A 25716-nucleotide genomic window follows, 5' to 3' on the forward strand; every position below is an offset into this window, starting at 1 on the left:
TATCCGAGGACCAAAGTTTGAAGCCAGCAGGGGCAAGAAAGTATGTGAGACTCTTATTCCCAATAAACCAGAAAAAAAAAATAAAGCCACAAGTGGAACTATGAAAGAAGAGGCAGATTGCTAGCCTTGAGCAAAGAAGTGTAGGGACAGTGTCCAGGTCCTGAGTTCAAGCCCTAGGACCAGCACACAAAAGAGAAATGTATCTCAATTATCTATAAATCACCTAGGCAATACTGTGCTATCAGCCCTGGGAATGCTACTATATGTTAAAGTACTAAAGCAAACCTGGCAATAAATTGGCTTGTGGATAAGTTTAACACTAAGTAAAATACTAAGTAGAATATTCAACTCTGAGTTGAACATTACAAGATAGCTGGAGTGGATGGCAGAACATTTCCTAATATATTTCTCCTACTTTCCCTTCCTCTCACTCCCTTCTCCCCCCCCCCCCAACCAAGTTGCTCTGATGCCTGTGTCTCCTTGTAGAAGTTCTGCTGCAAATGGCCTGGAGTGGAGTTTCACATGGTGACATCACATGGTGACGTCTGTCTGTCTGTCTATCTATCTATCTTCTATCTATCTACCTATTATCAATCAGTTTACCTATCGATTGAGCGATTGATTGATTGTGTGTGGGGGAGCATGTACATGTGTGTGTGAGCATGGAAAGTCAGAGTCTCAGGCTTTCCCTCAGATTTCTTGCTAACAACTCTGCCACTTGAGTAAGGCTTCCCTTACTCAAGCATTTTGTTGGTTCTTAGGACATGGAATTTCAGAGACTTTTCTTCCCAAGATTGGCTTCCAACCACCATTCTCTCAGGTCTCAGTATCCTGAGTAACTAGGATTATAGGTGTAAATAAAGGCCTGGCTTAATTACCTTTTGTTAAATTTATCTTTATTGGTTATACAAAGATGTCCAATTAAATGTATCCGTTTGTGAATCTAATGTATTTTTCTCAGCCTCACATCTTCCATCATTCTCTTGAAACAGAATCCTTGCAACTTAGTGCAGAATATCCTGAGCCACATTGCTTAGTCTAGCTGTACCTCTTGAGTGCTGGGATCAGAGGTATGGATCAAACATAGACAACACAACGACAATCACTTTTTAAAGAGTTTCTGGTGATTCAAATATTCAGGGACCTGTGAGAATTATGACCTTGCATCATGGCTTCTGTTTTTCATAGCCCATGGGTACTTTTGAGGACAGGATGCTGAGTGCAAGCAGGCCATGTGGAAAGCTTAGAGTTAGCCTAGAGCTGCTTGATGAACTTTGGCAGCGCCTCTGGGTTAAGTCCTGTCATCATGTTGGACTGAGAGGACAGGCACAACTGTGATTCAATAATGACAGTAGACTGAGAATCATTCAGCAAGTCCAATTGGCCTAAAATTGGAGAATTTCTTTCTCCCATTAACACTTCATTCAGAAAAGATTTTTTTTAAAGGAGGTTTTCTCTGAGAAGAGAATTAATTCTTTTGAGTTTCTTCAGTTATGATATAGAACTGTTTGGTATAAAATTGTAAATAAGTTTATCTATGTAATATGAACATATGCACACATATACACACAGAGTAAAGAAGAGAACAGGAAAGAAAGCCTGAAATGAGTTGGGGGTGGTACCTGGGGATTTGCTTCTAGTATGCATATTCAAGAATAACTTCCTTTTTTAAAAGAGAGTACTTTTGATGTGTAGTAGTTGTCGAAGCCATTAAAAATCTTCTGGAGGACTTACATAGGATCTACTGAACTGTCACAGGCAGTTTATGTCTAGGCAGATCTCATTTAGCAAATTGTCTCCCTTTATTGTTTTTAGTTTCTTGATTGTATATACTCAAATACTATTATATCATCTAAAGATCACAGATGCACCAGGCCCCAGTGAGACTTTCCCTTAAGGAAAGAACGAAGTTATGATTCCCTTCACAGGGGGCAGAATGCCTCCTGATACGGTGAAGTTAATTACTGGAACAGAATGTACACCCTCTCCATTCTGTCATTCTGCAGGCCACTTTCCCAGAACTCCTAGGATTATGATGGTTGTGCTTTTCTAATATCTTTGTATTCTAAGCTCACTCTCCAGGAGAGCGAGAACTGTGGTATGGAGTGGATTTGTGCCCCAGCATGTGCTGGTTAAATACTTTCTATCTTACAGATGCTTATCAGAGTGGGTAATGAATGAACCATTAGCAACCAGAATTTCAGCCTCACTAAATAGGCCTGCCTTGGTGAGACACATTTTCCTATATTTGAAAAACATCAGAAGGCATGGTCTGATCTGAGACCATGTATTTGAGAAACTGGATGCTCCTCCTCTGAAATGAGAAATGCTCTCTCTATGTAATCTGAAATGCAGATTCTTTCCACCTTTAGTTAAACTGATTTCTTTTAAAATATTAATTCTATACTTTTCATAGCACTAAAAAGGTAAATGGTAACCACCTGATTCCCACAGAGATGATGACATTAAATTCAGCATGCCATTTAATGGCTTAATTCCATTTTTTAATCAAGTCAACTATTAAAATAGACTGACATCTGTTACTTTGAACAAAATACCATTTGGAGCGAGGTTTCATAAAGCCATAGGGCTGGGAAATGCTTCAGATACTGCAATGTTGGAGAAAGCTTAGTCTCTTTCAAAACCAACACCAGCAAGGAATAATGTCTACAAAAGGAACAGCTTTGTGCAAGCTCCCAACGCCACGAGTTAGTTCCATAATTCTCCTGTGTCACCTGCTCATATGTCTGTCCTCTTTTATTTTTTTCCCCAAGTCAATACCTTTTACTTGTTTTCTGGCTCATTTTCCTAGAGCTTCAGCTTTATAGATTGACTACTTTTCAATAGTTTGTAGCCCGAAGCCCCCTTTTTCTAGCTTCTGAGCTAATTACTTACCTCTGAAGTTAATTATTTTCGTCATGGTGAGAAAGAATAATGTGCCCCTGACTGCTGTCAGTTTCTAGGTGTCTGGCTGCAACAGCTAGACCACAGAGTTCTGTTCAACATAAATCATTTCACAGAATATCAATAGCAGATCCTTTTCTGTGATCATTGATGGAGTCAGATTTAAAAACAAAACTGCCTGGTAAACATGTCTGAAAGCAGTCAGAAAGTAAGAATGTTGTCCAAACTAAAATGTTTAAGCATTTTACTTTCTGGACTGTTACATTATGGCTTCAGATCCACTCTAAACAGAAGAAACCTCTTGATTAGGGAAAAAGACAATAAAATGAAGATACCTTGGTATTATGCTATTCAAAACACAGCCATGCTTCATTGAGCGTTCCTTGGCATGATCTCTCAAGCTCAAGTTCAACACAAGGTTATTCCAAAACCCTTTTACTGGCATGAAGGAGCTTTGGTTCCCTTTTTGATGGTGTTGGGCTGGCCCTCATCACCATGGATATTTAACCTCTATGAAGGATTCGCTCAGTGACAAAGACCCTTCTGGAGGTGACTTATAACTCCTCAGAATCTAATTCTAGCCTCTAGCCATTCCTATCAACTATAGTTCTGTCCTTATGAACAGACCTTGGAAATCTAACCTCCTTTCTTCCATTTTCAGATCAAGCAAAAAACTCAAAACAAGCAATGCTGTGATCTTTAGGCTCTGAGGCCAGCAAGTAGTCAGTGGCAGAGCGGTGATTAGAACTCAGTCTTCTGACGTGTGTTTTGGTGCTAGTCCTTTTTATTCTTTGTGACTGTGCTGTCTAAAGAGGTACAGATCCCAGGTATAATGCACCTTTGAGCACTAAATTCAATTTATTCTCCATCTCTACTTAATTGTGTTTGGGTTCCTTTTTCTCTTTAGAAAACATTTTAACCTTCAAATACTGGGCCCAGTCCAATGCATGGCTAATCATATGTTACTTTTACCTTTGATTTTCAAAGTTCCTATGGGTATTTTTGTTGGGGGCATTAATTCCTTAGGTTTGAGAATCTTATTAATTGCTTGACAAAAGTGCCATTTTCTTGTCTGCTCAGATCTAGCAGTTCTGTAAAGTAGAACCAACAAGAGAGATTTTTTTTTGGTAAATCACCCACCTTCCAGAGTTAAAAGAGAGAAACTTTCAGGAAAAAAAAAACCTGAAACAAAATATAAAATTCTATCATCAGGCTTTCCTTTTGAAAGAAATGGTTACTGGTATCAGAAAGTATTCTTATGTCAGAAAGTGTTTTTGTGTTCTTTGATCCAGTGCTTTTACTTCCATTTCTATTTTGTATCTAAAGTGTCTATATTTGAAAGAGAATTCTTTAAATACATTGTAGTTTTGTCACCTGGATTTGTACTGGAGCTACATTGCTTCATGAAAGGACTTTCCTTTTAAAAAAAAAAGGTCATTTAAAGAGATGAGATGTTTATTGAAATAAAAATTATATTAAGTCACTTTTAAACAGACCTCTACTATCTGAATAAAGCTATATTTATTATTTTCATTTGGCATGAAAACATTTTCATGTCTTTTAACAGAGGGTAGGTACATGAGAGTGTCCCATTTTTTCCATTTAATATTATAAAGTAAACATAGCCCTGTGTTTTCAGATAGTTTGTATTACTAGTTTTCCCCCCCAAGGAGGCAGAACGTTATAGTATGTTAATGTATCACAACTTATTTTTGATATTTTGTTGTTTCCAGTTTTTGAGGTTTTTCTTTGACTGGGAAGTATAGTCAAGACTTCAGTATAAATATGTCTGTACATGGAGCTATCTATTCTTTCTGAATTTTTATAGTTAATTCTCAGAATTTGATTGCTCTGTTACTACACAGGGACTGGGGACTTCTTCCTGGCTTTCATTTATATTATTTATTTTTTTATTTCATTTACATATTATTACTTTGCTAAATAAAGGTCATAGGTCACCAGTAATCAGTAATCTTGTATCAGTGGACCTGAATTAAAGTTGCATATTAAAAATATTTCGTTGTTTGATTTTGCAAGTGGCAGGCACCACATCTGCTTTACTTTATTTTGTATTTTTACCACAAAAAGAGGAAATTATCTTTTATCACGTTTGCTATAGTTTGTCATGGTAATTTCAGGTTTTCATGTTGAACTTAGGTAAAGAGACGATTATTGATTTTCTTCTTGATACTTACCTTTTGTAAAGTAGACTTATTTCCAACCTGGAGAAAAGCCAAAGGCATCTGAGATATGGAGAAAGGAAGAAAGTTGGAGGAGGAAGTAGTATTAAGATTATAGTCTTTGTCTAGGAAAGGAATTGGGAGGGGCTTCAAATATGTCTTTGTGTACCCAGAATTCCATTTTAAGTTATTTTATTCTCTTAGTCTTCGTGGACATTTTCATTTTTTACTCTATAATAATTTTCTCTTCAGTTTCCTTTGGCTGTAATATTTATACTGGGCTCTTGCCTGCTCTTCATAAATTGGAATAATGTATATGCAGCATAGAAGATTTTTCTATTTGAAAGGAGGCCAAAAGAAAATTTTTCTTTTGCCAAAGCATTTGGGAGTAATCTTTTGTTAGAAAAGAAATTTCACTTTCTATATGTTTTCTACATATTTAGCAATATTTCCTCTTAGTTGAGAAGAATATGGTGTGTGTGTGTGTGTGTGTGTGTGTGTGTGTGCGCGCGCACGCGTGCAAAGCAGGGCCTGGGGCTTGTACTCAGAGCCTGGGCTCTTTTGCTCAAGGCTAGTGCTTTACTACTTGAACCATAGCTCACTTCTGGCTTTTTGGTTGATAATTGGAGATAAGAATCTCATAGACTTTGATTCTCAGGTTAGCTTTGAACCTCATTCCTCAGATCTCAGTCCCCTAAGTAGCTAAAAGTACAGACATAAACCACTGGTGCTCAGTTTATGATGATTTAAAAAAAATTCCTGAGATGATAATACATTTTAGATACTACTCCTTGTTTTTTAAATGAAAGTTGAGATTATGGAACCTCTAGGATAGCTTATGTATAAGTAATACTGACTGTCTGGGAAGCCTGATATCCCTTCCCTGTAACTGTGAGCTGTCCACACGTAGTCTTTCAATCAGATCTGTAAAAACACATAACTTTTATTTTTGATGGCGAGCCTAATCTTGCCCTAACTCCTCAGTTTCATTGGTAGTGGAATGAGAAACTTGATCTCACCAATTAAAGTCAACTCCCCCTGAGACATTTCTAATAGTTCCTTTCAAATAGTCATTGGAAAGATACAACTTGTAATCAGTGTATTACTCTCTTCCTTCTAAGAGACCTTTTCTTCTTCCTTTCCAATCACAAATACTCCAAGAGAAGTGGCTATGGAGAATGGTATGGATGCGTGTGGGTGTGGGTGTGGCAGTGTTTCAATGTGACTGGGTCATAGCTGGATTCCAGGGACAGCTTCTTCAGTTCTCCTGGGCATGCTGCCTTGCACTGTTCTTGCGGAGGTTAGTTAGATTGCTCATCTGATTTTGAGGCTCTTGTGATGCTGAGGATGAGAGCATAGGCTGTGGATTAAGTATACAGTTTTAGTAATTCCTGTCTGGCCCATCAGTCTCTATAGCTGTCCTTATTCACAGGACTTGCTGTGAGTTCTATTTTGTCAAGGTAGCTAATCTATTCTATAGTGAGCATCTTCAAAAGCTCCCTTTAGAGCTACCAAATCTACTCTAGAAGTGTCCACAGCATCCTTCTTTTCTCTGGGTTTAACCCTTCCTCAGGAACATGGGAAAGAGAAACCCTGGGATGGACCTCTTGACCCTTCCAGCTTTTGTCTTCTTTCTCATAATTCTTCTTTCCAGTACTGAGAAAGCTCCAGGTTTTCCCTTGGTATTTCACAAGAACTGACTGGTTGTCCTTGCTTCCCCTTTGCCTGAGGCTTTATGCTTGCGCTTTCTATAGGCAATAATATGAGGATAGTTTTAAGGTGAAAGGTTAGATTTTTGAACAGTAAGATGCATCAGAAGATGGCCAGAATTCCATTTCCATTTTATATTTTTAAAATAACAGGGGAAATATAGAAGGTCTAGGTGAAAATGACAAGGGGTAGCAGAAATCAAGAAATGAATTGTTTAGTATACATTTTATAGAAAACCACAACAAAACTGCCCACATTATTAAAAGGGTTGCCTGCAAGCTGCTTGGATAGTCATCCATAAGCTTGCTTTACATCTTTGGTGCACACACACCCCATATGCACAAACACATAGATAACAGAATACCCCCATTCTTAATAACTAGTGGAGCATGCCACTGTGCTATATTATTTAGGAGATGAACATGATTCTGAGGTGGGCTTTTTGAAATCTTGATGCCAATTGTACATCTCATCAGTAAGCAGATTTCCTCATTTTTTGACTTGCTTGCTAATAATTTGAAAAAGAAATTGCATAACATATTTGAACACAGTACTGAATAATGAGAATTGCAAGAACAACAACAACGATTTTCTTCATACTTTCTTTGTAGCCGGCGATAACCCCTGTAACATATTAATTCATTCCGTCTTTCCAATACTCGTAAGTGGTAGGTACCAATCAGTGAGCAGAGAAGAATTAGAGTGTCATTTTCCACATGTTCAGAAACTGTCTGAGTTGATACAGTTTATGGCAAGAAGCATCTGCAGGGTGAAGAGCTGTAGGCTTTGACCTCCACGGGATCTAAGCCACCTGGCTGGTGCAAGGATGAACTGATTCCACTCTGATTGGGCCCCATGTCTGTATATGTATAGTTTGTAGTGAATAACACTCCCTTGGTATTCTGAATCTAGTACATTGTGCAGCTTGAAGCACGAGGAGAAGCACTTGGTATAAGTCTCCACAACTTAGAAAAGGCCAGCCATGGTGGCTCATGCCTGTAATCCTAGATACTCAGGAGGCTGAGATCTGAGGATCGAGGTTTAAAGTCAGCCCTGGCACCAAAGACTTTGAGACTTTTATCTCCAATTCACCACTAGAAAACCTGAAGTGGCTCTGTGACTCAAGGGTAGGGCGGTAGCCTGGAGCTGAAGAGCTCAGAGACAGCACCCAGGCCCAGAGTTCAGGCCCCACGAATGAAAAAAAAAATGTTAGAAGTGAAGATGACTCATGATTCGATGGCTGCTAACTAGTGTAGCGATGCTGACATTATGTTATAAATTACTGGTGGAGCTGGGTAGTGGTGACTCATGCCTAGCTACTCAGGTGGCTGAGATCTGAGGACATGGGTTCAAAATCAGCATGGCCACTGAAGTCCGTGATACTATTATCTCCAATTAACCACCAGAAAATCAGAAGGGGCTCTGTGACTCAAGGGTAGGGCGGTAGCCTGGAGCTGAAGAGCTCAGGCATAGCACTCAGGCCCAGATTTCAAGCCCCATGACCCAACCCCCCCAAAAAAATTGCAGATAGGCTTTTGCTAGTGGAAACTCATCAGAAGCCTATATTTAGTTAGGGAGAGGCAGTAAGGACAGGTCAAGTGGTGAGGATAGGTCACTATGGTTGTATTTACTTAGACTTAACATTTTATCCTTTGGTCTCAAGCTGACCAAAATATGTCTTCTTGATTTTAACTGATGGGTTTCTTTATCACCTTAAAATTATAATACTTTCCAACATATTGACTTTGAGTAGTGGATGTTAAGTGATCATTCTAGGGCTGAGGACTTGTTTCTGCATGCAAAAATGTGTTGAGGCTGGATGCTGGAGGCAGGAAATCTGTAACAGACTCTGACCTCCAAGTAATCGGTGCAAAGCCAGAAGTGGAGAAGCTCAAGTGGGAGAGTATAAGCCTTGAGCAAAAAAGCTCCAGGACAGAACTCATTACTGGTAGCTTTTAATGCAGATTATTTCTATGGCTATTTTGACCATGCTCTCTAAGCATCTATGTATGTGGTTCTACTTTCTGAGAACAAGGATCTTTCCTTTATTAATTTTTCCAGAGTTAGTACTTTGTACAGTGCCAGCCACAGGGATGAAATACACAGTATTAATCTGTTGAGATCAGATAAAGTGCCAATCTGAAATGCTGGTAAGCTATCTAGAGAAAAATATCAATCAATCAATCCAGAAAGCAAGACCTATACTGCTAATGTAAGAAACTGAGAAATTATTTTTAAATGTGGCTTGCAGTTGAAAGCAAGTTGTAAGAATTATGGGCTCAAGCACTTTCTTCAAGCTCCTTATCATTCCTGGGTGGAGTTTACATAGACTATCCTAGTCTAGAATATTTCTTCCTCCTTTTACCTCCTGTTTGTCATATCTGGCCTTCTTGTTTATGATGAATTTTCTATTACCTTGCTGTTAATTATATTGTCAAACTGTTACATTGTGTCCTTCCAGATCTCTGAAGAATGTTCTTTCTTAAGCTCCCCTGTGTTTCTTATTCACCCAGATTTGGGAGTCTTCTCTATTTCCTAACTTATTATCTTGTTCCTACTCAGAGGTGGGGCTCTTGGTTCTTTACAGCCTTCCTCAGACCTCTTCACTCTCCACATTCTTTCCACCACACTTTTACTTGGGGCCCCTGGCTCCAGTCTTGTTTTTCTTGGGTGTCCTACATTCAGCTTCTTCAGAGCTGCCATGGCCCAATAGCCTACTTCTTTCTGCTTCCCACCTTTAGCCTGTATAAAACACTTTGTATCCTTACTTTGACCATAAGTCAGAAGGGTTTCTTCATTTTGCCTTCCAGTCTATGTTGGATTGCTTTTCTTCTAGGCTCATGGTCACAGGCCCTTGCTTGGTTTGGAGGGGAGTTTGTATGAAGTAAAGTCCAAGTAAATATTTGCTTACGGATGACATATGCTCTCCATAGTTGGTTCCCCCACTAGAGATGTAATTTTTATTAACCAGAAGATTTCGATCACCGTGCTTTAAAAGATGTAAATGTTTATTAGGCTATTTAAGTCAGTCTGGACCTTAGGACAAAATGTTGTACTATATTGCTCTTTATGACACAGGACTTGGAAAAGGAAATATGCAGTCAGCTGGTTCACTCTTGCTGTTATCCCAGACAAGTTATTTATTGCCTTGAGGTTGGTTCTTTTCTACAAAATGGAAATACACACAGAGGTCATAGGTATATCAGAGAGGCTATGTGAAGCTCAATTGATTTAACACTCAAAGTGCAATTGGTAAACATTAATGTACACACAAGGCATTGTTATTATAATGCGGGACTTAAATTATAGCCAAGGTTCTAAGAGGAAATTTTTTCCTCTTGCACAAGATACATTAAAAAATGAATGCAGTTTTATTGCAGCTAGCTAAAACAATTAAAGAACTTAAATGATTCTGTTATACCAGTCCTTGCTGAGTCTCATTGAAGACTCTTTTTCTTTTCCTACAAGCACCAAGACACATTTGAACAATCACCAATCACACTGATCTATAAGTACATCCACAGGGTTCAGAGATCTGGTTTGCATAATCACTGTTAATGTGTCTGTGAATATTTGAAAATCTTGACTTGTTCTTTTTTAATTTTTCTTATTTTATTTTTATTTTTAATTTTAATTAATTATTTTTTTTGCTAGTCCTGGGGCTTGAACTTAAGGCCTGGGCACTGTCCTTGAAAATATTTGCTGAAGGCTAGCGCTCTGCCACTTGAGCCACAGTGCCACTTCTGACTTTTTCTGTATATGTGGTACTGAGGAATTGAATACAGGCCTTCATGCATGGTAGGCAAGCACTCTACCACTAGGTTTATATTCCCAGCCCCTTTACTTTTAAATTTTATTTTATTGTCAGGGTGATGTATAGAAGGGTTTTTAACTCAGTTGGTGAATTTCTTCATTTGGTATATATTCTCTTGTTTAGCAACCCAAGAAAATTGCATGTATGAAAAATGCATTTATTATTAATACTGAAATTCAATGGATGTCATTATTGCATTGGCTGCTACATCTTGTAGGCTAGCCCCAACTCTTAGTGCATTGGTGTAAGTTACTGTGAACATTTCTATTATTGACTTCAAGTCTAACCTCATCTACGACTGCATCCTAATGTGTGCCTAGGGATTTATTTCCCCTTTGCTGATTTCCTTTCATGGAGTCACTGGTAAGGAACAGTTGTGATTCTTCAGGCAGTCCTCATGTTCTCATCTTTCGTGATAGCTCCAATTGACTCTGTGGGAATTATTTGTCAGGTGGAATCACAAGGAAGGAGGAGTCAAGAAATCCTGCTCTCCTGTGTGAAAGGCGATGAGTCCTTAGAAGTAACTACCAACAAATCCTTCCTGTTGTTACTCCATTATGGCAACTGGGACCAGACAACTGAACCCTTTCTGAGACTTTGAATCTTTTTCTTTTTTGCCAGTCCTGGGGCTTGATCTCAGGGCCTGAGTACTATCCTTGGGATTTCTCAAGGCTAGAGCTCTCCTACTTGAGCCACTGCACCACTTCTGGCTTTCTTTATGTATGTGGCACTGAGGAATCAATTTGGATCTTTGTGCATGCTAGACAGCACTCTACCACTAGGCCATACTCCCAGCCCTGAGCTGGTCTTTTTTTTCATATATTTTTTATTATAATTAATAGAAGGGTTACATGGTATTTGCCAGATAGATGGTGCATTAATTCCCATACATTGATTCCCTTTCACATGTCTTGGTCCCCATTTCCCTCCCCCCGATCCCCACCCCTCATCTTGTTTTCCCCCTTTCCCTATCCAATTTCAAATAACCAAATACAAATATATCTGATATATCAGGTAACAAAGTGAGATACTGTAACAATACGAGATAACCAAGGGACAGCAAAAGAGATGAGAGATAACATAGTACATTAAGGACAACAATCACTCATTATATGGCTTATGTTTCTATATCATAGAGATCCTTTCATTCAGCAAGATGTAGTATTTGTACACAATGGAATTCTATGCTGCTGTCAGAAAGAATGACATCGCCCCATTTGTTAGGAAATGGAAAGACTTAGAAAAGATCATATTAAGTGAAGTAAGCCAGACTCAAAGGAACTTAGGCTCAATGGTTTCCCTCATTTGTCATAATCAGTAGAAACCTTGGGCTCTCCTAGCAGAGATTTGCAATAGAGCAAAACGTTGATACAAAAGGACGCTGAATGAGCTGGTCTTTTAAGGAGCTGTTTTGACTAAGAGATTTTAGAGTGTCCTGAGCCTTGAACAGAACCATTCATTCCGTGATTGGATTGGTCTCTTCAACAGCTGTTTTGACTACGATTCCTTGCTTGATGCAGCCTTTTCTGAAATCCCCTGTCTTCCCATTTATATGCATCTAATTTTGTTTCTGCTTTACTCACCACTGTGTGCAACAAAGGAACATTAAATGATTTGTTATTTCCTTCATTTGCTTTCACCTGCCCACTACTGCTGTACATTGGCTTCACGGTGTGTTCTGAATGTCTGTCTTACCAGTTACGTACTTCTATTTGTCTAGTAGTTAATCAGATTCTCAACTCTGTATTTTTCTTCAGGTATCCCTCACTGGCAAAGACTTAGATGGTTTTCAGACACTATGAACTTTTGTTGACTGGTAGATTACAGGCAACTGGGGTGTCTTAATGGGAAGATATACCCATCTAAACTCTCAGAGAAATGTGCTCCACGGTGTTGTGGAGAAGAAATTGAATCAGTTGTTACATCTTTGTGTGCCTCTGGGCAAACCATTAGATAGATCTCTTTCTTTAATTTGCCTTTGCTTCCTCCAAGGGGAAAATGAGGTGAATGAATTATCTCTATCAACTGCACAGGGATGATTTGATGCAAAATGTAAAGTGCTAAATGTGGTTGTGCCCCCAGCTTCTTACAAGTCTGTACTATGTAACTACTACATGGGGGTAACCGGGAGCTCTCTTGAAAGTCTCATGAGGATTTATTTTTTGAAAAGAGAGATACTCTTTATTCCCTTTATAAACAGTTGTTAAGGTTTTCACTTTTTAATCTTCCCTCAGAATATGTTTCTTTAAGAAGAGTGAAATTACAGTTTGGCACATTCCCTATTTCTTTTCTCTTTTCTCCCCCATTCGCATCCACCTACTGTAGATATCTTTTCCACACAGGCATATTATCTGGTGAGATGTATTTTCCTACTCACCGTTTTCCTTTTGGTTGCCTACTCTATAAAAAGATATCAGATATTTACAAATATTGCCCTTGGTCACCCGGATAGACAGACATGGATGTATGTTTGAATTTGCTCAGATAAGGCATATTCACAGTGCTGTTTATATGCCAGGTACTCATCCAGGTTCTGGGATATGTCAGTGAATAAATAATGTACACAGCTATTTGAATTCACTGAGATCCTTACTACAATAAAGTCGTATGCAAGGGTCATTGAGAATGATGTCCCAGAGGAGCTGTGCTGTGACTGAGTCTTGAAGGGCATACATGACAGGAAATAATAGAAGTGGAAGGAGCCACAGATGAACTAGTGTGGATTGGGGGGGGGTGAAGTGCTATAGAGTGATAGAATTTCAGAGGGTTGTGAAAATGGAACAGTTTAAAGACTAGGGAGTCAGCAGCAGGCTAGATTGATTACTTTATGATCAGCAAACAAGCTCCTGATAACCTGACAAAGGCATCTTCTGGGTTGAAGCTGGCCACTCAAAGATCTGACTGATGATGATGGTGAGAAAATTAAACTTGCTCAGCTTACTAGAGGCATTTGATGCTTATTATCCAGTCCTTCTGTGGGAGAAATTGTTGCATGGAAACTCTCTGCATTAAAAGCAGCATCTGCATGGTGTTGTATTCCTGCATTTCTCTCATTGGTGGAGGGAGTTTTATTATTACAAGATGCAAGCAAAGTATTATCAGAGGGCATAAGCACTTGGGAGTTACCAAAATTTGAATGATTCACATGTAGCCTGTAACTGACCATGACATCTTGATTTAACACTCATCTTGCTAAGAAACTAACACAGCAGTTTTTAAAATGGTACCCTTGTCTATGTATGGGTCACTTTGAACCATTTGTATATAACTTCAGATTTATTGGAAATTTTAAACATTCACATGTAATCTGAGGCTTAACAGTTGCTCTGTAAGCTATCAAATATTTATATTGTTTTTTTCCAAATGTATTTATTATTTACTATACTGTCTATGAAATATTTACATTGTTTTTTAAAGGAAAATATATGCATTATTTACATTACTTTGAACTTTTTCTTGATGTTGGTAAAATGACAATATAGAGGCTGATGAACTCCCAGGGATGTCTCTCAGATTTGTCAGTAATCACACAGAGGCTCTGTCCCACAGGAAAGCATCTGATGATAGAGGGATGCTATTAACGTCAAGGTGGGAGAATAAAGCCCTATACTTCTTTTTAGTGCTTAGCTCTGCAGTGTTAAGAAGGAAAACTGAATGATTTCCCACTCTCATCTTCCAGGGTTCTAGAGGTGCCTTCATCTGACAGTGTCTTCATTGGATGTCTTGCTTATCTCTCTGCAATCCAGAGCATCCCCAGGTAAGGTAGCTACTTCTTTTCTAAGAAGATATAATAGAAGGTCTCTAGATTCAACTTACTGACCAAACCCAACTCATAATATTAATGTTCATTTCAGCTTCTATCTATCCCAAGGGATTATGAATTACTCTGAGGTGCCTGGTAATCTGGGTTTTTTAAAATATACTATTGAGGGACCAGGAGTTTGGCCCAGTGATAGAATTCTTGCCTAACATGCATGGAAACCTGGTACAATTCCTCGGTACCACATATATAGAGAAAAGCTGTAAGTGGTGCTGTGGCTCAAATGGTAGAGTGCTACCCTTGAGGAAAGCCCAAGGACAGTGCTCAGGCCCTGAGTTCAAGCCGCAGGACTGGCAAAAATAGAATTAAAATATACTATTGATTCTGATTGTCGGTTAAATAAGGGACTTTTGGAGGGGAACATTGTTCATGAGTTTTATTTGAAAACTATTTGGATCACTGTAAGTTTCTGCCCATCTGGCCCTCTGCCCCCTGTTACCTTCTTTGTAGATGTCTGAATCTATCTTCCACTTTCTTAAAGTCTTGACATACAACTTATCTGTTCAGAAGTGGCATTTGACAAGTCAGGATATTTCCAGGTCTATCATTAGATATATTTTGAAGATGATAAAATCAATTGTTCTCCAAATTCTCAGAATTGCTCTATTGTTTTTATTATTGTTATTTTTTTTGGATTTGGAGACCTATGATCTGTCTGTGCAAAATGAGATTATTTTATAGGTGAAAAATATGGAGTCAGGAATTTGGGGGAATGTAAGTAAATGGTTATTTTCTTGGCAGATTTACTTGCTGATAAATGATTCCATGAAATGATGTCATAGTATTTTTATTTATACAGCTACTTTTAAATATAATAAATATATAAGCCCAATGCTAAAATTCATACAGTAGAAACAGTGAAGACAGACATCTGGGAACGTGCAGAGTCATTAAATCTTTCAGGTCGATGGGGTAGGAGAGTCAGACTCTTAGGGCCCATGGAAATTTTAGCCATGAAGGTTATGCTATGCAATACCAGGAAACTGACTGAAAAATCAAATCATTGTCTTAATTACCACCACCACCACCACCACCACCATCATCATCATCATTTGAAATGGGTGTCATTTCTTCACATTTTGTGGATGAGGAAACTAAAGTTTGGAGATGTTAAATAAGTTTCCCAAGCTCTCAATGCTGATACATAGAGGATCCAGGATCTGAATACAGAGTGTGACAAGTTAGGGGATGGGGAGAGTTTGATGAGAACTGGGAAGATGGGGAGAGTTGGATGAGAACTGGGAAGATGGGATAGAATGGGAGGATATTTGTAGCATTAGAAGGAGGGTTCCCTGACTCAGGCACCAAGGTTCTTTGTGATTAGTAGAGAACTAGAGTCAACTTTATTTCCAGTTCTACTTATAGTACAAGCAAATCCCTCAGACCTTTGGGAAATAAGCATGTTTGTAGTTTTAAATGAAGTAAAACAAGATTGATGCCTTTGATAAATGACTTTTGACTTTGGGTTGGAGATTTGACCTTCAGCGCTTGAAATGTGTTAAGACATGGCTGACCTATGGGATTGTGCAGAATGTACTCCTATGATCAGTTTAGAAGCCTCCCCTTCCTTGGCCGGCCTTTGATGGGAGAGGGAATGACTAAAACTGATGTGCACAGAAACGTAGATGCATGTTTCCCCTCTTTCAGGAACAACAGCAGGAGCCTCATTTGTGAATGGGAACAAATTTGAGTGCCGGACACATATGGCAATTTGAAATAGTGAAAACAGCAATGTTCATCAAATTCTGAAATATATACTGAGGGTGATGTCTGCTACTGCTTTCTAAATTGGAGTTCCTGCTGACATGTGTGTGTGTGTGAGTGTGTGTGTGTGTGTGTGTGTGTGTGTGTGTGTGTGAGAGAGAGAGAGAGAGAGAGAGAGAGAGAGAGAGAGAGAGAGAGAGAGAGAGAGAGAAAGAGAATCCAGTTTTCTTCTCACACAGGAGAAAAAATAATGAAAGAGTAGCATGATGCAGTATACTCTCAGAAGAACAAAATCAAAGAAAAGAAACAACCCTCTCCAAACTAGTAAAATCAAACAATAATTTTGAAAATCTAATTTAGCAATATGAATATTAGAGGTCAAGAGGTTAATTTCACCTTAATTATTTAGTTAATGATGGTACCTAATGCGCAGGTTTAGGTCTGTGAACATGCTGAGAACTTGACTAAACCATTTTCTAGGCATTTTGCTATTGCATCTTTTTTACATCAACTGTCTGAGGTGGATGGTGTTACAAACTTTACACAGGTAGGGGAATTAGGACTGTAAAGGAAAAGTAACTTGCTTGAGGTAACTGAGCCTAGAGATAATAAAGTTAATTCTGTGTGCTTCAGTTTCTCTCTTTAAGTTGACATTTGAAGACAAAGCATTATAAGGATTTGAAGATTTTAAAGATAGCTCTTATATTCAAACAGATTTTCCCTCTTTCTTCTGTTTCTTTCTCTCCCTCAAATTCTCCTGCCTTTTTTCTTTCTTGTTTTCATATTTCACATAGTAATTGTACATATTTATTGGTTATAGGGTGAAATTTTAGTACATGAAATACATCATACTTGGGCCAAGGTAACTGGCATAGGAATTACCTGTGACATTTATCATTTCTTTGTGTTGGGAATATTGAAAATATTTTCCACTAGCAATTTTGAAATATCCATTGCTGTTTCTAATGCTCTGGAGCATTAGAAATGATTCTTTGTACCTAATTGTACCCCTTGCAACCTATGAACCATTTTCTCTTTGTTCCTTCCCCCCCTCACTGTACACTCCCCTAATAAGGCTCAAATAACTATTATTTTATTCTCTACCTCTTTGTGATCAACTTTTTAGCTCCCACATATAAGTGAGAATGTGTGATATTTGTCTTTCTATATCTTCCTTATTTAATTTAGACTATCCTTCATTTCCATCCACATTGTTGAGAATTCCTTTCTTTTCTATGGGTGAATAATATTCCGGGGTATATGTGTACAGTATTTCAACCAAGTAGCAACCAAGCTGTTCCCATTATCTTGGCGATGAACAGTACTGCAATAAACATACAAGCACAGATGTCTTTTTCACATGCGGATTTCATTTCCTTTGGATATATTCCCAGAACTTGGTTTTCTGGATCCTAAGGCAGCTCTAAGTCTATTATGTTGAGGTCCCACCATACTGGTCTCCATATTGATTATGCTTATTTACATTCCCACCAATTTTCTCTGCCTTCTCACAAACGTTTGCTATTTTGCATTGCTTTGTTAACAGCAATTTTAACTACCAAGCCTTATTTTCTTAGCTCCTACTATATTCCTAGGATTCTTCAAGGGAATACAAGGTCCATACATCAAGCAGATGCTATAACTTACAGGACCTCGTGGTGCTTTGTTTGTATATTTCATACAAATAATATGAAATTGACCTCTGTGGAATGAAAGGTATTGTGGGAACAAATGGAATGAGAGGAAGTCTTTTGGGAGGGAAGAGCATTCAAGGCAGATGGAGAGTCTTAGGCAAAGACCCAGAAGTGGAAACAATACAGATCTCTTGTGTGCCTTGTGAAGTCCTGGGATAGGTAGCCTGTACTGATATAGCCACAGAGGGATTTTCAACAGATGTAATGTCAGTGAGCCTGTCTTTGCTAAAGGCCAAAAGGCTATAGACTAACTGGATGAAGACAGTCTCTGAAATTTCACAAATACTGTCTTCAACCATGTGTTATTTCTCATGGTCTACCATCTTGGTTGTATTGACACGAACTCCCCTTCTCATTAAAATTAGGATGACTATCACTCTTCTTTTGTGTCCCTGGCCACAGATTATGAGGCACTCTTGTGAACAATCATTGAAGTTGATGATTATACAGTAAATATCTATTCCAGGAGAGTGAGATCTGCAGTTAAGACAGTCTAAGGAAAAACACCAGGTTGTAGTTACATCTTTATCAATAGCCATCCTAGTTTTAATGACACCAGATGTCCATTGATCAGTGAAATAATGAAATCCATCAGATGACTGGCAACCGACTTGATAAAAATCAATGCATTAAACTAAACATTTGTTCTACAACATGATATATGTGTTAGAATAGGAACATTAAGTGTATTCACACTTTCACAATCCAAAAGGATATAATGTACGACATATCAAAGAAAGAGTGATCTCACTCCTATGTTTAATAACATCACATAAAGTAGGACTCCACATCTCTTATGAGAGAGCATCGTTTTTAATCCCTGTGCTTTCTTCCATACAAGTATCTTGAAAGGTCTAGTGAATTTACGAAGAAAAATCATTGTCCTTTACTTGCTATTTCAAGGTCATGGAAGCTGTCTCTGGGAATTCATTTAGAATGATCTTTGTATAATCAAGTGCGAATTTGCTAGAATGGAAAGTCTTGCACAATAAAAAAAAAATTTACTGCTACAGCAAAGCTGTGCAGAAAAAAAAATCTAACAAACCAGAAAGAGATGTCACATTGTAATGGCGAAATTTGTGGGCACCTCTGATTTTCTCTGGGAAGAAATGCCAGTGCCAATACTATGATGCCAAGATGAGATTTTGTTTCTCAAACTCACACCTTTGCAGTGGTACAAGCCATCATTCAGTTGCATATGGAATACAAGATTTTGTTGATGAATGAGAAAATGAACAGTTGCTTGTTGTGGGCATAGGAAGTGGACACACATGCAGACACACACATGTGTGTTCAGAGAAGCACATGCAGAGAGCTCTGTGTGTCCAGTGCTCTCTTCCTTTTCTTCACACAAAGTCACTGTTCTAGAATTCATGCTGTGTGCTATTTGCAGAGCAAATGCCTCTCTTATTGTCCATGCATGCTGAGTTAATTCAAATTCTCCTGAGTGCCCTGGTCATGTGAAGAGAAAGGCAGATACTGTGATGAAAAGTCAGACTGCTTCAAATATGACAGAGGCTGCCTGGCTGACCTAAGAGTTTACATTTTAAAACCACAGACCCAGTGCTCTGAAGTAGCAGTCACAAAATGCTTAGCAGCAAATCACTACCATGGCCATATAATTCTTGAGGAGGCCTAAAATTGCACTGCCATGGCTTTGTTGCCATATGTTTCTTCGTGCTTTGTTGCCTTAGAAGTTAGAGAGAGTTCAAGGGCAATTGTGTCATTTAATCAGAACTGCATTTGTAAGGACTATTAAAGATAAAATGAAACAACAAAAAATAAAATGCACTGTATGGATATTTGAAAGTGAAACTATATTATAGAAAGTCAAGAAATGCATAAGTTAATCTTTTCTACACAGTAAATTCTGCTGCTGGTAGTTTCTTAAAGAAGGACTGTGTCTGAACAGCACATTATGTGACTAAGCAAAAGCATGCTTCTTAGTAAATAATGCTACTTTGTTGTAAGGATTTCAATAGGGCTTAAATTATACTTCAGCCTTTTATCAGTGGATGAGTTTGGATTCGTGATTGAATCTTCTGGAACTCTCTAGTCTTTTATTATAGAAAATGAAGAAAATATTAACAGCAATCTCCTGAAGTTGTGAGAACTGATAAAATACACTGATAGATTGATACAATCATAAAATGTATCTAGATTACTTATTCTAGTTGATTCAAATATGTTAGAGGATTACATTTAGACATGTAGTTCTAAAGTTTGAGAGGGTGAGGCAAAAGAATATCAGTCTGAAACTAGCCTGGATGACAGTGAGACTTTGTCTCAATAACAAATAAAAACAAAATAGAAAGAAGAAGAAAGAGGAAGAGAGAAAGGAAAAAGGAAGAGGAAAAGAAAGAAAGGGAATTAAAATAGATCATTTTATAATGTTAAGGTCAACTGATTTGAAAGAACAAACCCTCAGGGGAGCATTGTCTTTTAGTAGATTATGAATTCTACCAGGTTTCTGAACTCTTCTCTGGACTTTTCAAAGCCTAACAAGGTAAGCCCCCAAAGATGGTACATAATAAAAATATGTATAATCATTACGTACTCTTTTGGTGATTATCTGTATTTATTCTCTTGACTATATTTTTTAGATAGGAATGTGTTTTCTTAGAGATGGAGGACTTTTAAAGTATTAAGAATATTAATGCCTTGACCATTGTATTGTTGAAGATATTGCCCCATATTTTTTCTTTTTTTTCCTTTTTTTTATTGTAATTAGTAAAAGGGTTACATGATATTTGCCAGATAGAAGGTGCATTAATTCACATACATTGATACCCTTTCACATGTCTTGGTACCCGTTTCCCTCCCCCCCCACACCCCACACCCGTCTTGGTTTTCTCCCCTTCCCTATCAAATTTCAAATATCCAAATACAAATAAATTCAATATATCAGATAACAAAGAGAGATACTATACCAATATGAGATAACCAAGGGACAGCAAAGGAGATGAGAGACAACATAGTACATTAAGGACAACAATCATTCATTACCCATATTTTTTCTTGATTATTTTATGATGTTCAGAAAAATCTTACCCCAGTGAAATATCAAATTTTCTTCATAGTTTCTTTTATTTAGAAAAATTACTGTATGTCTTTTTTATCTAAAATTGATTTTGCTGAGAGTTACAAGATATCTATTTTATTTTTCCATCAAAAATATCGACTAATTTATTGCATGTTCCTTTATTTTGTAATAGATGCTCCCTTGAATGTCTATACACACTCATAGGTATACATTATAAGCTTGTAAGAAGTGTGTGTGTGTCTGAAAACTTTACAAGAAGGAATAGGAGACACACTAGGCCTCCTTGGCACAGGTCGAAACGTTCTCAACAAGGACCAAGAGACACAACAAATCAGAGAAAGGCTGGATAAATGGGACTGCATTAAACTGCAGAGCTTCTGTATGGCAAAGGAAATAGCTAGTAAATTAATTAGGAAGCCTACAGAATGGGAGAAGATCTTCACTAGCCATACAACGGACAAAGGCCTCATATCTCAAATATATCAACAGCTCAAAAAATTGAATCACTCCCAAACTAGTCTCCAAAGTAACAACCATCCCATTAAGAGATGGGCCAAAGACTTAAAGAGAGTCTTCTCTGAAGAAGAAATAAGAATGGCCTGTAGACACATGAAGAAATGCTCAACATCTCTGGTCATAAAAGAAATGCAAATCAAAACAACTCTAAGATTCCACCTCACTCCAGTTAGAATGGCCAGGATCAAGAAAACTAAAAACAACAGATGCTGGAGGGGATATGGCTAGGAGGGATCACTACTACACTGCTGGTGGGAGTGCAAACTCGTTCAACCACTATGGAAAGCAGTATGGCAGTTCCTCAAAAGACTAAACATAGAGCTCCCCTATGATCCAGCAATTCCACTACTTGGCATTTACCCAACCGTCCAGAAACAAGGGTATACTAAATCCACGAGCACTGAACATCATTGCAGCACTATTTACCATAGCAAAGATATGTAACCAACCCAGATGTCCCTCAGTTGATGAGTGGATCAACAAGATGTAGTATTTATACACAATGGAATTCTATGCTGCTGTCAGAAAGAATGACATCGCCCCACTTGTAAGGAAATGGAAAGACTTCGAAAAAATCATCCTAAGTCAAGTAAGCCAGACTCAAAGTAACATAGGCCCAATAGTCTCCCTCATTTGTCATAATCAGTAGAAACCTTGGGCTCTCCTAGCAGAAATTTACAATAGAACAAAATCTAGAGACATTAGGCCAAATAGACACTAAATGTAAGGAACTCCAGGGTAAGGAAACAAAAGCCATATAATGAATGATTGTTGTCCTTAATGTACTATGTTATCTCTCATCTCTTTTGCTGTCCCTGGGCTATCTCATATTGTTACAGTATTTCACTTTGTTATCTGATATATTGGATATATGCGTATTTGGTTATTTGAAATTGGATAGGGAAGGGGGGAAAACAAGATGAGGGGTGGAGGTAGGGGGGAGGGAAATGGGGACCATGTCATGAGAAAGGGTATCAATGTATGTGAAGTAATGAACCTTCCATCTGGCGAATGTAATGTAACCCTTTTATTAATTACAATAAAAAATATATGAAAAAAAAGAAGTGTGTGTGTGTGTGTGTGTGTGTGTGTGTGTGTGTGTGTTTGTATGTACATGTGTGGGCCTGGGGCTCATCTGCTTACTCCTATCTGCTTTATATTTCATCTTAAAAACAGACAAACAAACAAACATGTGGTCCCAGAGTAGGGGCTTGACCCAGGGTCTGGACATTGTCCTTGAGTGTTTTTACTCAAGGCTAGTGCTCTACCACTTGAGCCAAGGTCCACTTCTGGCTTTTTCAAGTTATTTGGAGATCAGAGTTTCCCAGATACCCCTGCCTCGGTTGGCTCATCTCAGCCTTCTGAGTCGCCAGCCTTTGAAGTGTGAGCCACTGGCACCCAGATCTCTTTTGGCTTTTTTTCTGGTACAATATATATTCATTGCTGCAGTCCATAAAATTAATATTCTGCCCAGTTTCCTTTTTTGTTCTTAGTCTCGTATTTAAGCTTCTTCAGTTCTCTCCACCAGTGTGTTCATTCATCTGATTGGCTGACATTTGGTTCATTATTTCTCCCACTGGGTGTACATAGGCACTGTATTACCTGAGTTTTGGAATATGTGAGAATGTATGTTTGACCTTTATGGTTGCATGATACCTTAGGTGAGTGTGTGATTTTATACTTACTTTCCCCAGAATTTTTAGCATTTATCACAGCTCCAGAAAACCTATAGTCCAACCTGAAGAATTCTTATCTCTCGTTTGATTGAATGTTCAATTGAACTGTTTACTGTCCTTTTTATTGGTAGAATAACTAGAGCTATGAGCACATTGTTACTGATGACCACTTTGTAGAATACATTGCCTCATACAGCTTAACTAAAACTTTTGTTTTACAAATCATGTTGTATCTAGAACTTGATGTGGTCTGTTGCTGTATGAAGTCACCCACTTACTTAAAACAGTTGATTTGGTTGGCTTGCATGATTGATGGATTTAGTCAAGAAGGCAACCGAAAAGCTAAGGGATGGCATCTGAATAAGTCCAACATGCACAGACACGCAAACACTCCTTCAAACTAGGGTTTAGGTTTCCATAGTTACTGAATAGCTAGCATTTGAATTGGTTTAATTTTGAAAGTAGGCTTCTGTCCTTACTTCTTCACTCTTTCCCTTCATCTTTCTTTCCTTCCTTTTACACAGTTTATTGTATTATTCTGAGTAATGATATGATATTTTTACATCAGTAAAACACTTAAATAAAAGCTGTAGTTGGCAGAACATGGAGTGGTAAAATCTGGCAATCCTAACATTTCAGAGGCTCAAGCAGAATTCTAGACCAGCCTAAGATACAAAACAAGATTATGTATCAAAAACCTACCTCCACAACAATATAGAAATAGAGCAAAAAGAGAAAAAAATGTTCAATATGAATAAGCCTAGATTCTTTCAACCAAAAATACTAATGTGAACTTTATTTTTGAAATTTAATAAGGTGGTAATCTTTGTCAAATATTTGTTTGCTAACTTCATGCCCTCAAGCTATATTTTCCCAATTAACTTTCAATGAGAAGACAGTAGTGGAAGTTGGCCCAACAATTCACAATGCTCTAAAATATATTATCTTGAGTTTGACTGGAATTCAGGTATATAAGTGATTGTGGTCCAATTTGTAAGTATTTGTGCCTAATGTAGCACCCTGGTCAGTTTTAGTCTTTGATGAGGTAGACTGAGCTTTGGCCCAATGTTTCCAGGGTTTGTGATAAGGTTGTTGGTGAGCTCATTTTCTAAGACCCATTCTTAATGTTTCAGTTATATTTGGCACCAAACTTATATTTTAGTATGTAAAAAGATCTAAGGATAGTTACCAATGAAAATGTTCTTCTTAGGATTTGGGATGAAAATGATTTTAATTTTAAAAAAAGCTTTGTGAATTAACCCATTGTAGATGGGTGTACGTAATTTTCTAGCTTGCATCTTCTGAATTATTCTGGAATAGCTTTATTACACAGACACAAATGGAAACTAAACCTAAACATCAATGTGAAAGTAAAATATCAGAGACTGTTCTTCCATTCTGTATATTTCTCCTGCTCCACCCTTTATTCTTGTGCTCTTCTCCCTTATTTCATCCAGAACTCTTTAATAAGCTTAACTTTCAGAATGATTAAAATGTATAGGTACATAAATTTAAACTAGGACATTATTGTGCACCTTTTCTTTATACTACAATAGAAATATTAATGCCAGCAATTCATATGTATTTGTTGTATAGTAAAGAATCCCTTTCATAGCTTTCCCAGTTTCTCTACATTGGCAGACCTGTCTATGACTGCCTGTGTGGTAGGTTCTCCACTGGATGAATAATACGCACTAGATCAGCATATATTTATGGTGTGTTTACAATGACAGTCACTGGAACAGTTTTGTGTACATTGTTTTATTGGATCTTAGAAACTGTGCAAAGTATATCATTACCTCATTTTATAGACAAAAGAACTGGAAAAGAGAGAGCTTAGGTAAGTTGTTCAAAGTCATACAGCTTAAATGTGGCAGATAAGAGATCAAACCTAAGCAATATCATAAAGAAACCCCATTCTCTTAACTCCTTCCCTTTGCCTACCACCACAAAAATCTCCATATTGTTACTGGAATCTATAGGAAGGAGGAAGGAAAGGTGAGGGAACAATAGACTCCAAAGTCAAATTACAACTCCATCCCACTTAAGTTAGACACAGAGCAATAGAAGATCAGGGATTCTCGTTCATTAGTTCAAGTCCACCAGGCTTTGTGGGCAGTTAGAAACTAGATCTGCTTCTACAAGTGTCTCTATGATTAGAGTTATAGGGATGAAGGCTCATTAAAGATTCATGTTCTAGAGATAAATTTTCCTGCAGTCCTTTATTTAATTTGGCCCTGCAGACCTAGGGAATTGACTAATGCCATTGTAAACACCATAGGTTCAGGACTCAAATTATAGGAAAGAAATAAATCATTATAGATGACTAGCTGGAAGAATTGAGCCCCTGATTGCACAGTTACACCCCAAAGTTTCCATATTCCATAGTCCACTAGATTTGTATTCATTTAAAAACAGAAGGCATCTTTGATGAAGGTGCAGGTTTCCTGTGTTGAGATATTGAAGTGTCGAGTATGGCAGATGCCTGGCAATCAGTGTACCCCAGACCCTTGTTTCCTCTCTGAGACCTCTGGTATTACCAAGCTATACACTTTTCTTCCTTGTTGCCTTCTTTCCCAAAGGCTTTTATGATGGGCATTTTTAATTAGAACACTTGCGATGCACAAATAGACTGTACATCTGACAGCTTCATTC

At 37.9% G+C, this 25716-nt stretch overlaps 1 long non-coding RNA gene across 2 annotated transcripts in view; it reads left to right on the plus strand.

Moving 5' to 3' along the window:
- Positions 1–25716, plus strand: part of LOC150048828 (uncharacterized) — a 219157-nt gene that overhangs the window by 39322 nt on the left and 154119 nt on the right. For both annotated transcript variants that reach the window (XR_016539102.1, XR_016539101.1), the window contains exon 2: positions 14288–14365. This is a non-coding gene — a long non-coding RNA (uncharacterized LOC150048828). The remainder of the gene's footprint in view (positions 1–14287; positions 14366–25716) is intronic.

Source organism: Megascapheus bottae, chromosome 21 (genome assembly GCF_031878675.1).
Source record: "Megascapheus bottae isolate mThoBot1 chromosome 21, mThoBot2.hap1, whole genome shotgun sequence".
NCBI classification, from domain to species: Eukaryota; Metazoa; Chordata; class Mammalia; order Rodentia; family Geomyidae; genus Megascapheus; species Megascapheus bottae.